This window comes from Heteronotia binoei, chromosome 7, assembly GCF_032191835.1.
Source record: "Heteronotia binoei isolate CCM8104 ecotype False Entrance Well chromosome 7, APGP_CSIRO_Hbin_v1, whole genome shotgun sequence".
NCBI lineage: Eukaryota > Metazoa > Chordata > Lepidosauria > Squamata > Gekkonidae > Heteronotia > Heteronotia binoei.
The window spans coordinates 75,797,041-75,811,506 of record NC_083229.1 but is presented as its reverse complement, the minus strand read 5'-3'; positions in this window follow the sequence as shown (position 1 = coordinate 75,811,506).

The following is a 14,466-nucleotide window of genomic DNA, read 5'->3' as shown; positions in this document are numbered from 1 at the left end:
GGGAAGAATAGGACCTTCCACTCCTACCCCAATGCTGGGCCTCTGTTCGTTGCTACCCCAATTCTAGTTTTGTTGCCCTAAAAGAAGCTTCATCTCCTACTAGGGGGATTTTCCCCCAATGAGGATGGAATCCTCAGCAATACCCATATACTTGCCTGGGAGAGGCTATAGGTATTTCCTGAAGACTCCTTTTTCTACATCAGTTGTGGAGATGACTGGGTGATATGCTCAGATTGCCCATACTCCCTTCCCTGTTTGCAGAAGATCTCCACCTTACGAGGTTGCTGGAATATGGTAGTTATAAGACACACCACTGAACAGTTGATGGGGGGGGGGGCTGTTACTTTTTTTTTTTCTTCCATTGATCAGGTTTATGGATTGGTGAGGTGACATATGGTAACCTCACAGTGGTGTGCCAGCATTGGTAATATACATGGCAGGTATATGGGTATTGTTTGAGATGCTGCGCTATAACTTATGGCTGTTGAAGATGTTACTATAGATTCCAGTACTGTCACTAGACTCTCAGTTCATTAGTATTTGGAGATTATAAAATACCACTAGCTCCTCTGGTGGTGTGGTGGAAGCAAACCTTTGGACTAAGCTGCCCTACATTTGTCCAACATTAGTCTTTTTGGAAATACTAATGACAATAAGGAAAAAAAATTCATTAACAGTGAAAAGGTATTTTAATGTAGAGTAGACTAGAATAATTATACATTTGCCAGCTTCTTGCAAAAAAAAGTTGATATATCTATTTGAGGTCCATCAGTAGCAGAATATGGTTTTGCCCTTCTTATTTGGACCAATGTTACTTATTCACATTCAGAACTGCGCATTTTAGGTTCAAATCCTTAAAGTTTTCCTGGATTTACTGCTGAACTTGGAGCTTTAAATTATGCCCATCAACATGAAGGCTCAATTTGGTAAAAAGCATTATTGTCTTATTGATGTCATCAGGCTGCCATGAACATTATAATTTTTTAAAAGTTAGACTGTGATTATGCAATCTACATGAGGGTACTCCTGATAACACAGGTGGAGTTGAAACCTGCATGTTTGTGGTATTCACCTAGACTGACTATCTGTAGTGCTTTTTAGGGTTCCTTGCAGACTTCAGTCAACCTGGCCTGGCCTGGCTTTAAGATTCTTACTAGGCCTCTTGATTGAGAAAACATTTCTGAAAGTATGCTCTCATAAGGAGGCAATTGGCAAAGGCCTTCAAGTGAAATTATCAACACTTGTAGAAACTGGTACTGAAACCTCCTGACTGGCTCCCAAACCAATTAACAAATTCCTAACACCTGAGAGTAAGCATCTTGCCTGAGAACCAAGGACAAATCAGCCCACATTTGACTCTTGGTATCCATGGCAAGTGAGTGGAAGGTTGCATCACCTTGTGCACTCTGATTGGCTCCTTGGGCCTTGGAGGCAGTCAGACTCTACTCCTATAAGTTTAGAAGGGGGCTGCTTAAACCATTGACGGCCTACATTATGTCAGTGGCAAAGAACAATTCATTTGTTTCTAAAGGTTAAAGGCCTTGTCTTGTCTTGTGACTGCTACAGCATCCTCCTGTCAGCTTGGAACCTCGGTAACTATTTTGTATTAGTAGCTGGAAAAACCTATTTTTTTAAATTTTTGAATCATTCACAATACTTTTCTTAGTAAATACATTTGCACTTTTAAATAAACTATATATATATATATATATATAGTATAAATAAATATATAGTTTAAATAGTTTATTTAAACTATATATTTATTTATACTATATATATATAGTTTATTTAAAAGTGCAAATGTATTTACTAAGAAAAGTATTGTGAATATATATATTAATATATATATTCCAGTGTTCAGGGCCTTTTTTTGAGCATGAACACACAGGAACACAGTTTTGACTGGCTTGGCATCAGGAGGTGTGGCCTAATATCAAATGAGTTCCTGCTGGACTTCTTCTTTTCAAAAAAGGCCCTGTCTGTGTGAATCTTGTCTTCACAGTCCCAAAGCTAAGTTCACAAGCCTTGACACTCAACTATGGTTAAGTTTTAGTTTGGGAATTCAGTGCTGCAAATCCTACCTTGTAGGGTTGACTTTCTGGAGTAATTTCCCTGGAAGGCTTAGAGGTTAGTTCTTTCCTCTAGAGTCCTTGGGAATAGTCAAAATAGCCTGGAGGCAGACTACCAGTTTAGCTTACAGAGAAAGCCTAGACTTTCTGCAAGATTTGTTAAAGTGTTGTCCCTGCTTCTGTTTTAAAAAAGGAATCTATCCCTGCTATCCTGGTCTTGGGGCAAGGGGATAGAATCCAAGACACTATCATAACCTTTTGTGGGGGCTTTCCCAGTTTCTGAGAGATAAATTGGTGGAAATCAGTGCAACCTTCAAAGAACTGAGGAATCAGAGAGAGAGAGAGAAAATCCCCTTCACAGAGTGACCATCTAGGAGTTTCCTGTCATCTTTCTGGCATTTGTTGAGGCAGTGTTGGAAGATAAAGAAAATGGCAACCCCTCAAAATAACCTACAAGAAAACTGCAGCAGCATCAAAGGGGAGGGGATCTATCCACTGCCAGTGAAAATGTAAGAAAAATATATTTTGGAAATAGGCTTCCCAACCCTCCCGCCCTGGCGGGGGACACCAGAATTTACAGCCTCTTCCCCCGCTCTCCAAAAAAAACAGAAGCAGGGGGAGGGGGGAAACGGCGCCAAGGAGCGTGGATAGCCGCCCCATCTCAGAGGAGCAGCTAAGGTGAACTGGAGAAGAGGCCGCAGCAGTGTAGCGGCATCGCCCGCTCCGCTCCGCCTCTGAGGTGAAATCAGAGAAGGGGAGGGTGGAGGGAAGGAAGACATTTAAAAAGGTGTGCCGTCCCTTGAAATGCGATGGCCAAAACTCTTGTAGGGGTTCAGTGATGCTTGTCACACCCTTGCTCTTAGCTCCACCCAGTGTCTCCTGGCTCCACCCCCAAAGTCCCCAGAGATTTCTTGAATTGGACTTGGCAACCCTATTTGGAAAGCATATACTGTTGGAAAACATATACTGGAAAGCATGTACTGTTGGACAGAATATATATATATATGGAAAACTTTTCAATGATGCTCCTCAGTTCTTGTGACACTTTCTCATGGTCACATTCAACAGCCAGTTTCCTTATCACTACCCTTCCAGGAAGCCCCACCAAACAATGGGCACATCCACAAACCAATTGCCCTTTCACCACACCCCCTCCAGCCTAGAAATAGCAGCTCTCCAGCAGCCCTGGCCCCACTCAATGCACAGCAGCCAAGAAGGTCAGAGTGCCTGCTCCAGCTGCAACGCCACTAAGGATGTTCTCCGCAGCTGAGAACGAAACATCTGGAAGGAAAACTTTCTCCAGTAGAACACAGCACTTGAGCCCGAAAGATTCTACAAACCCTAATTTCTCATGTTTGTTTGTTGTAGTGTCTTGTGCTTGATTAAAGCACCGCGCAACCATGCAGCAAAGGGCGACCAGGGGAAGTCCCTTGGTCACCCTGCGCAGCGCGGGAAAGACTCCGCCTATCGAGATCAGTGGCGGGAAGTTTGACTGGCCAGGATTGGTCTGGCCAGCTAGAGGGCTGTTCCGGGTCTAATGTATATAAAGCGGGTCCCGGCCCACATTGCCTGTCCTGTGATGTACCTTCTAATAAAGTATGTTGCCTTCTGCATGTCTCGTCCCTGAGTACATTACATTTGTGATATCAGAAACAGGGAAATCCAATGGCTACTCACAAACAAACATGAGAAAGTTACAGAAGAACTGAGGAGCATTATTGAAAAGTCAGTAACAAATCAAAAAGCTGAAAACCTTATGAATAACACATATATTACAATAGTTAGTAGGATGTTTCAAATTACCTCTTTCAGATATATACATGTTCTTCTTTTCCTTGGATATAAAGCATGCTACTTTCTTTCTTGTATGAGGCCACCATTAAATGAAGAGCTAAAGAAACCCACTTTTCTTTAACCAGCAAGTTTTACTCCAACAGGTTCTCTCTAACTGGCAAGTTTCTTTCTCACAGCTATCGTACCTTATTGCCTGTGACATCATCAACCTTCATCCAATGAGTCTTAGGGTTAAGAAGATGGGAACCTCTCACCCTGGTCACTCCTCAGTGTAATCATATGCCCTCTGCATAACATTTCGGATAATAGACCTGGTAAATGAGGGTAAGCAGGCCTTGACTCAGCAGAAGCTCAAAGGAGCACAGCTCCTGAACCTTTCTGATGGTCCCCCCTCCTCCTCCCCACCTACCTTGTCCATTGAATAGTAGGTTCAGCTGCATAACAATCCCTGGATTAGGCGAGCGGGCAGCCAGGCTTTGCCACACACCCAGCAGCCCTCATTAACACCTGGAGAAACCCACACCACCCTTTAACCACTTCTTATGTGATTTTGGGTGGCAGGTGGCTTGCTGGCCTTTTGACTGTAGAGTGGGGGCAGCCAAGGAGAGCCCTAGGCAAGTGAGGCCTGCTTGGGCTGGCTGGATGTATAGCCAGCCCAAGCAGGCCTTGCTCGCCCAGGGCTCTCCTTTCTTGTGTCAGGTTGGGAGGGGGGTGGCAGTTGGGGGAGCAGCTGATGGGCATATGCTAATTAGTTATGCTAATGAGCTCCACTACCTATTTTTTTACAAAATGATCCCTGAGGGTAGGTATGGTATTTCTAGAGCCTGTAGTTGTGTTTTAGATTATTTTTTACTATGTACAATGTCCACTTACTACATATTCTCTTACTCAAAGAACAGCTCATTTCTAGACATCCAGAACAATGTACTCCCCCCAACTACATAACTCAGGTTTGTAGCTGGCTGATAATCATGTTCCATCATTGGCAGTATTCACTAGATGCCATACATTAAAGTCAGAGATCAACTGTGAGATTATAATGGTTTACCTTGAAAAGACTCGTATGAAGCTGCTCATCACTAGATGCAAATATAATGGGTGTGACCAATACAGCTGAAGTGCTGGTTTGTCCATACTGTGTATGTCTCAGCTTTTTGGATAAAGCATAAGCAAAGATGTTAACAGTACCAAATCCTTCCTGATTAAAGATGTTATTACTAGCATCACTTTTCTATTTGTAAAGTGTTAGATAGTTATAGGGCTGAGCATGGAAATAGAAATAGAGCAGCAAGCTTGAATTAAAACTTGGCAAGCTTGCATGATGAGAGCAGGGAGCAAGAGACACTCTTTATTGATGGGGTGCAAGCAGGCAGGCAAACAAAATATGTAGTAAAAGGTGTGAAAAGAACTTGTGACATAAATGCAACATTCAGAAGCCAATACTTGTTTGCTCTGCTCTGCTCAGATAATTAATTCCCACCACAGAATTGCACTTTTACAGAATTTGATACATTCTCATGAAAACTTGGAATAGCTTCTATTTCATTTCTTGATTTTATAGTAAACTTTTATATTTTATATTGTGAAAGTAGAATCAAATGATGTTGATGCTTTTTGACTGCTACAATTTCAAATGACAAACCAATTGAAAATCCTCAAGTTAAAAGCCCAGCAATTGAAGGGGAAGTGGGAAAGAAGGATCAGAAGTCAAATCAGTCAATCTGCAGAACTAGCACCTCTCATAAGCAGAAGCAGAAGCCATGCAGGCTTGATTAAATGCTCAGAAAAAGCAGAGTGCAGAAGAGGGGTCACATAGTTCAATGTTCCTCCATGTCTAAGACCCTTTCCAGTTTAAAGATTTCACCCAGTAGATATCACTTACATTTGCCCCTATATGGAGAGGCACTATAGATATGAAGAGTACCAGGAAGTCCTTACGTCAAATCTCTTCTCAGTCCTGAACTCATTAAGTGGACTAAGAAAATTCTTGATCTCCACTGCTCACTTGACAACCTGCAATATGAGTTTAATAGTTCCAGGTGAGCAGCCATGTTGGTCTGAAGTCCATGAAAGGTTACATTCTCAATAAAACTTTATTGGTCTTAAAGGTGCCACTGGACTTCAATTTTGTTGAATATTAGTTTCATGTGCTTATTTTCATGTGTGAAATGGTGGAAGGTAGCTTTATTAATAGTGCTATCCCCACAGTAATTTGTACGTGTGCGTGTGTGCGCTCACACACACAGTCTGTCTTAGAGCTGGGTGATCACTATTCCAGGACAAGTCTATTTTAAAAATGTTTTTACAAGACATATGCATATATTCTGTGCAGCATTTGATTGTAAAACTTGGGATATTTTTTAAAAGATAAGAGAGAATATGGAGAAATAAAAATAATATTGATATAGCCAACTTCACAAACCTTAAAAATTTCCTATAACCATATCAGTAGTAAAGAATCAAGCAAAATTGAAGATTTGCATTAAATAGAAATTGTCTCCAAAGGGCACTAGTTGCTGGGCCAATGTTGTTTGGTTGCTCCATTCAACAAGGTAAGAGCCACTGTTGAAAAGTTGTCCATTCTACAAGACAGGAGCCACTATTGAGGACTGTGCTTATTTTGTAAATGGGCAATCTTAAATGGGGGAACAACTTGAAGGTGGCATCCAGAAGTCTTTAACTGGTGCATGGAGTCATATAGGGAGATATGGTCTTTCAGATATGTGAAAAAACTCATTAGAAAGTTAGATGATTTAGTAAATTACTGATCTATACCTTCTCTGTATTGAAATATTTATATATGAGCTGCATCTACACATACTTTTGATTCACACATTTCAGGTTGGATCTGGAGGCCCAACAATATGTAATAGTCAAATAGGAGCTATGGGTTCTCGTCAGTCTTTTTGGTAAATCTGTACATTCTTTCCCTTTGCCTGTGTTTAATATTCCTGTGACTATTTATTTATTACTTCACATTTATATCCCGCCCTCTCCGCAAGCGGACTCAGGGCAGCTCACAACATTATAAAAACAATCAATCCAATAAAACATATAAAACCATAATTTACATATATCAACTTTAAAACCATTCTATAGCGCTATTTCAGTCCAGTATAGGCGGAGTGACTTCTCGACTATGATCGCCAGCATTCTGTAGGATGTCCGGTGGCAGCCCTTTTTCGATCAAACCGCAAAAGCCTGTTTAAACAATTCGGTCTTACAGGCCCTGCGGAATGCAGACAAATCTCGCAGGGCCCTTATAGCTTCTTGGAGGGTGTTCCAAAGTTCTGGTGCTGCCACCGAAAAAGCCCTGGGTCTTGTTGTACATAGCCTGGCTTCTTTTGGGCCAGGGGCAGACAACAGATTTTTTGTCCCTGATCGCAGTGCTCTCTGGGGGATATATGGGGAAAGGCGGTCCCATAGATAGACAGGTCCCTGACCATAGAGGGCTTTAAAGGTTAATACCAACACCTTGAAGCGAACTCGGAACACAACAGGCAACCAGTGCAGCTCTCTCAGCACTGGCTGAATGTGCTCCCGTCGCGGTAGCCCCATTAACAGCCGTGCTGCAGCGTTCTGCACTAGTTGTAGTCTCCGGGTTAGCGTCAAGGGTAGCCCCATGTAGAGAGCATTACAGTGATCTATTCTTGAGGTGACCGTAGCATGGATTACCATCGCTAAGTCGTTGCGCTCCAGGTAAGGGGCCAGCTGCTGCGCCTGTCGAAGATGAAAGAAGGCAGATCTAACAGTGGCTGCCACCTGAGCCTCCATTGTAAGGGAGGACTCAAGAAGCACGCCTAAGCTCTTGACCTTAGGGACCGGTATCAGTGGTGCCCCGTCAAGGGCCGGCAGCTGGATCTCTCTCCCTGGACCGCCCCGACCCAGGTAGAGAATCTCCGTCTTCGTCGGATTCAATTTCAGCCGACTCAGTCTGAGCCAAGAAGCCACGGCTTGTAATGCCAGGTCTAGATTTTCCAGGGTACAGTCAGATTGGCCAGCCATCAATAGATAGAGCTGGGTGTCATCCGCATATTGATGGCAACGCAGTCCGTACCTACTGACAATCTGGGCAAGGGGGCGCATATAGATGTTAAATAGCATCGGGGATAGGACCACTCCCTGCGGCACCCCACAGCTAAGAGAGTGCCTCTGGGATGCTTCCTCCCCTATCACCACCCTTTGTCCCCGATCTTGGAGAAAGGAGGTCAGCCACTGTAAGGCAGATCCCTGAATCCCCACATCGGCAAGGCGGCTAGTCAGTAGCTGATGGTCAACCGTGTCAAAAGCGGCTGACAGATCTAATAACAACAGCACCGCAGAGCCGCCCTGATCCAGATGTTAAATAGCATAGGTTGGTTTAATTTGACTCAGTGTTTTTACTCCAACAACAGAAGCATCTGTTAGATGAAATTTATCAGGCATTGTTGTCTCATGAAGGGACTCCATTCTTGAAAACTTCATCTGAGTCTGAAAAGAAATCTTAAAAAAATTACAATGAATTGAAATCTCCCCTTTGAAATAAATGGAAACAATTAAAATGAATCAGAACAAAAATCAAATGACTGCTTAAACTAGGCATGAAATGAAGAAAAATTGTCATGTGTTTCAACAAAATAAATCAAGCCGCTAAATGAAGCAACAACACACTCACACATGCATTCGTAAGAGATAAGGGACTCATTGGACAATCACTTATAGAAATTAACATATCTAATTTGCATAGTCCTCAAGTGCCTAAATTTTGTAGCAGCCATATGTCCTCCAGGGAAGTTGTTGCCAATTTTGATTATCATCCTGTGTACACCAGCCTTAGTTCACAACTTCTGCTGATGGAATTGCATGAGAATCTCTGTGCTTTCAAGGCAGCCTTTCTTTAGTAAACATAGAAAAGGAAATGTTTTGCAGCTGTCTTTAAATTATGTGCTTCTCAAGTAAGAAAAGATAGTACTTACAAAGTTCTAACTAACAAATAATTGAGCCTAAAACATCATAGTGTCAGCCCGTATACTTTTAAGTGAGGTATGAGTTGCAGTTTGCTGACTGGGCTAGTGCCTATGGGGAGATTGAATTGAACAGGCTAAAAAGAGGACATATCTTTCCTTCATAGACATCTTTCATGTGCTTCTGACTCACCCACACTCCCATTGGGACGAGATAGCTACTTGGAAACTGAGCTGAGCAAGAATTTTTGTGAGGTCTCCTGTGAGGTAGGTGGGGCTGAAAGAGCTCTTACAGCTGCTGCCTTTTCAAGGACAACTCCTGCGAGAGCTATGACTGACCAAAGGCCATTCCGGCAGCTGCAAGTGGAGCAGTAGGGAATATAATATTGCCTTAGGTTTTTCACTAAATGTAGTTGGTTGAATCCAGCACTGGTTATGGGGAAGTAAAAGACCAGGGTTTGCTGTAGTCTTGAGCCTATAATGGATCTGCGCTAGAACCATATCACACTATGCGTATAAATGCTGTATGAAGTGTTAAAGTGAGCATATGATGGAACAGTCTCATTCAGTCCTGCAGGCCCTGTTCCAGCCTGCTGTATGAGGCATTTGGGCACCAATGGCCATCCAAAGTAGGGATGGGCACAAACCAGTTCATGAGCCAAAAGTTATGCCTGGTGTGCCACACCCATATCTGGAGAGGCCCATAATATACATTTTTGAATCTGTGCCTAACATTTCCTCCAAAAGCACTTTTCCTGCTTGATCTTAGTTCTGTTGAATTTGCAGTGCCACAGTGACACTAGGGTTGCCAAGTCGAACCCCAGAAATATCTGGGGACTTTGGAGGTGGAGCCAGGAGACACTGGGGTGGAGCTAGGGAGAGGGGTGGAAACGGCACCGGGGAGCATGGCCGTTTACAAGAAGGGCGAGAATTCTAGCGCTGGTAGAAAGTTGGCACCACAAGCACTTCACTCCTTTGAAAGAGGAGAAAGACAACAACTTCTTTTGTGACTTTCCTAGCAACCATGAATTCACTCAGACAGCATATGCTGACGTGACGCCAGAAACAACGCGGGGACGGTTGAAGTTGCCTGAGTCAGACAGGGGCCGGGCAAAGATTTCCAGTCAGCGAGGAGTGGCGGCGACCACAACGGGCGGACCTTCTCCTTGGCGCAACTTCCCTTCTGGGAGCCAGCCCAGGCCGTGCCTGGTGAGAAGACAAAATGAGCAGCGCCGCACTTCTGGGGCTCTGGGCAGCGGTTGTTGCCCCTCGCTTGTTGGGGCAAGGAAGTGGCTGCCGCTTCTGGAGTAGCGAGCCCTGCACCTCTTAGCCGAGCCCTGTGCGGATTGGCTGCGCCTCAGACTTCTGGGGAGATACGGCTGCCTCAGGTACCAAGGAGCGCCACGCCCGCCCGCTCCGCCTCGCCCGCTCCGCCTTGCTCGCTCCGCCTCTGGGGTGGAAATGGAAGAGGGGTGGAGGCGGGCTGGGGGCGTGGCGAGCCGCAAGTCCGGGTCCTAGAAGGGCCCGGATTCGCGGCTCGCCATGCTCCTGGCCTGCCTCGCCCTCCCCTGCGCTGCTGCCGTCTCTTGGCTGATCCTCCGAGATGGGCTCAGCCTGGGCCCATCTCGGAGGAGCAACTGCGGTGGGTGGGGAGGGGGCAGCAGCGGTGTGGCGCGGGGCCTCCGGGCGACTTGCCATGCTCCCCGGCGCCGTTTCCCTCCTCTCCCCCCGCTTCCTTTTTTTGGGGGAGCGAGGGAAGAGGGTGGAAATCCTGGGGTCCCCTGCCAGGGCGGGAGGGTTGGGAAGCCTAAGTGACACTGATTCTGCAGGGCTTGCAAAAATGACTCCACCTTCAGTTTCTGCTTGGTGGATATATAAAGGAGAGTAAGCCAGAACTCCAGTGCCACTTTGGTGTTTCTAGCTTGCATAGTATCCATTCTGTACCCTCCCAAACCTCCTGAACCTGAGCCAGTCACATCTCCCGAAAGCACTTTCTTGTTGGCACCTTCTTTGGGGGGCTGGAACTCAGACCTTGTAAATCCAATCCTAACTAAACTTGGAGTGTGGAATCTATCCAGAGATCCTCTGTAAGTTCAGTGACTCTATAACATTAGTGGGTGTTCCACCATGTAACATACCTCACAAACTGAATCATTCTGTTTGGTCATGAACTGGGAAGATGTGGTTCAGTTTGGTTCATGGCATGCCTGGTTTGCAAACCACAGACCATTACAAACTTTTTGGCTCTGGCCCCTGCCTGGCAGAGACCAGCGCCCTGTGGGACCTGCTACAGTTCTGCAGGGCCTGTAAAATGGAGCTCTTCTGCCAGGCCTTTGGTTGAGGCAGCGGGTGTTCCCTTACTGTTCAGCCTCCCCCTAGGGCCTAGGGCCCTGAAATGATTATTTGCATCTGTTGGCAGTCTATGTTGAAGCACTGATTACCATGCTGAATTTTTAGATGTTTTAATCTGTGACTTTTAAATGTTGTGATTTTAACTGTTATTAACATTTGATGGAACCTGCCCTGAGCCCATTATCAATCCCTGCAGAATCTCTCTATCATATATCTTCTGTGTGCTTTAATCTTCCCTTTTTGCCAGTCTCCCAAACAATAAGACTTCAAGAACATGAGCACGGATATCATATTGCACTGGCTTGGGTTTAGCAAACCTATAGAAGCTAGGAAACTTGCCTTATATTGCAGGATGCTGGCATCAGACAAAACACACTAATACAGTGAGTGTTATCACTATCCGGTGACACCTGAAGGAGAAGTCCCATTTTTGTTGGTCAGAATGAACCCAGATCACCCTTCCTTTGTCTTTTAAAACTATCTTATGGAAAGTCTGCTGTTTACTCAGTTTAAAGACCTTGTTATGCAAGGTCGTTATCGTCCTTGGAGCCTCAGTACAACAATGGAATGTGTTCCTTGATACAGACTAACCATGGTTAATCTTTTACTTAGCACAAGTGTTTTGTTTTCCATTCATTACTTATTAGTTCTTCTGCTAGTGTTTTATCTGCATGCTAATTTCTATTTAATATGAGGATGGTTCTTCCTCCCCCCCCCCCCCCCAAGGCATTTAATTGCAGTGAAGGTGACCAGCAGGTGGTTTGCATAAATTTCATTACTTTCCTTCTGTATTGTTTTTGACATCTCATAAAAAGAATGCTTCATTTTAATGCAGAGGTCGCAGCCCTATTTATCAGGCTAATTATCATCTACTAACATCACATGCCGATCATGTTATCATCGTCCACAACATTTATATAACACATGCAACTTAATTCGGAGCCATAATAATCAGTGTCATTAATCTAGAAAACATCTACAAAAAGGGGAAGCTATAATGAAATACATTGAAATTTTCTTCTCATATCCTAACCAAATATCCATGTCATCCACACCAAAACAAAAATAAGAGTTTAACACTAAAGTCCAGTAGATCAGTTTCCTGTGCAGGCCTCATGGAATGCATAGTGGTAGCATTCTTGTGCAATAGAACATCTTGATAAAATATGTGTGGGTCAGTGTATATGTGTGTATGCACACAAAGAGAGAGCACAAATATAGTGTAAAATGCTCTGCCTTTTTTTGAAGACTCAATGCATCTGATAGGACAAACGCTTAAGCCACAAACAAACACAAAAAAATTAAAAATGTAAACAGCCAGAACCAGCAATGTAATAGATACATCAGCATCCAATACTCAACAATCTTTTGTAGCCCAAATCTGCTGTGAAGTCTTTGACACATATCTCCAGCGTTTGTCCCAACTGGCCTGCAGCTACAATGTAAGGTTGGAGGGACACGTTTGTCGCCCTTTTGTTAGAGAAGGGGAAGATTGACAGCCTGTTGGGCTCAGGCTTAGGGTCAGAGCTGGCTGCGATAGCAGCGTGCTCTCCCCGCCTGTCCCAGTTGCCATTGCATGATCGGGCTGGGCAGGAGTGCTTTCTGTTCGCTCCTTTAAAAGGAGCGTCTTTTTTACTGCTGTGGCTCTGGCTGTGTCAGTTTCCCTGCGCTCCTTCTCTCCACGTCTGAGCAATAGCTGGGGTGATCGGGCAGCTGATAAGGCTCTGTTTGAGCGTTGGGCTTGCTCCTTACTCCTGTCAGTTTCTATCTCCTGGCTTTCCAGTGGCACAGTGCAGATTGGGTTGCTGATAAGGCTAAAGATCGGGAGGCTGATAGGGCAGCGTGTTCCTGGGCAATCAGGGCTGCATTTGGGCTCTGGCTGTCGGGAGGGAGCAGAGCATCTGCTGTGTCAGCTTGCTGTGTCTGCAATATATGGCCGGTTTATCTCCCCCCCGCCCCGTTTTTCCCCTTCCTCCATTCTGAGGGCATTCCCTCCCCTCCTCCATTCTGGGTGCTTTTTTTTTTTTTTGAGACGGGGAGGATCATAGAATCATAGTGTTGGAAGGGACCTCTAGGGTCATCTAGTCCAACCCCCTGCAGAAACTCACAAACACCTCCCCCAAAATTCACAGGATCAGGTAGTGGGGGATGTGAAGGGTTCTGCCCGATGAGTAGGGAATTTTTAGCTGCTGGTGGCATAGCGCTGCATTCATTTTATACCTCCCTCGTATCTTTCTTTTTAAATAAGGTGTCCATTTTAGGCTCTGTGGAGAAGGGGACATTTTAATTTTAACTGCATTGCTCCTCTACAGGCTTTCTTTTTGTGAGGGAGTGAGCCATTTTGGGTGCTTGGGAGCAGCGGCCATTTTAGGGGTGGTTTTACTGTTAGTTGTTTCAACTGGTGCTGTTTAAATGCCTGGGAAAAAAGGCACGGACAGGTCCAAGGGTAACCACCCTTTTCCTAAGGCTCCTAAAGCTCCACCCAAAAGACCACCTCTTCCTTTATCCTTGTCAGATGAGGAGGGTGATGATGTCATCAGTGTTGCAATTTTGCAAAGGCTTAGGGCACTTGAGCAGGCTTCCGGGATGCCTCCCTCACAAGATTTGGGTTCTGGTTTGCAGAAAAATTCTAAAGCTTCATTTCAAGCAGATATTTTAACCAGGCTGTCTATCCTTGAGGGCAGGTCGACTGGTAGCATTGGTGGAGGACTTGCGGGTTCCAGTGGCTCAGAAGGGGCCGCAGGGCCGTCGCTTATGGACATTGGAGCGAGATCTGCGCTGGTACCGACTGGAACTATGGGTAAGGCTGCAAGCAGTACACAGTTGCACACTGGGCAGGCTTGGCCATGGGGCCCTTGGGGCCTGGCTGCGCTGGCTACATTGAGTGCTACTACAGGGACATCAAGTGTTTCCCCCTCCCCTGGCATGGGTGCACAGCAAGGCTGGTCCTGGCCATCTGGGCAGTTTGGCCCTTATGGGCCATGGCTAACAACTGGACAGCAAGGCATGTCAGGTCCCATGATGGGGGGATGGGGTTTTCCTCCCCCCTTGAGTGCCACTTATGGGGCTGTTCCCTTCACTGCCATAACTTCTGGAGAAATAGCACTACCTTTAGGGGACCATTTATTGCCAGCAACGAGAGATAAAATTCTAAAAGGGGAATATGTAGATATTTTCTCCCTCCCGTTCCGTGTGTTGGAGAAGAAAGATAAGGAAGATTTGGATGACAAAGAAAAGGAAAAATTGAAGAAGGGCAAAGTGGACCAGGCTTGGGACAACTGGCTGCCTGGGTTTTTCATACATGCTGG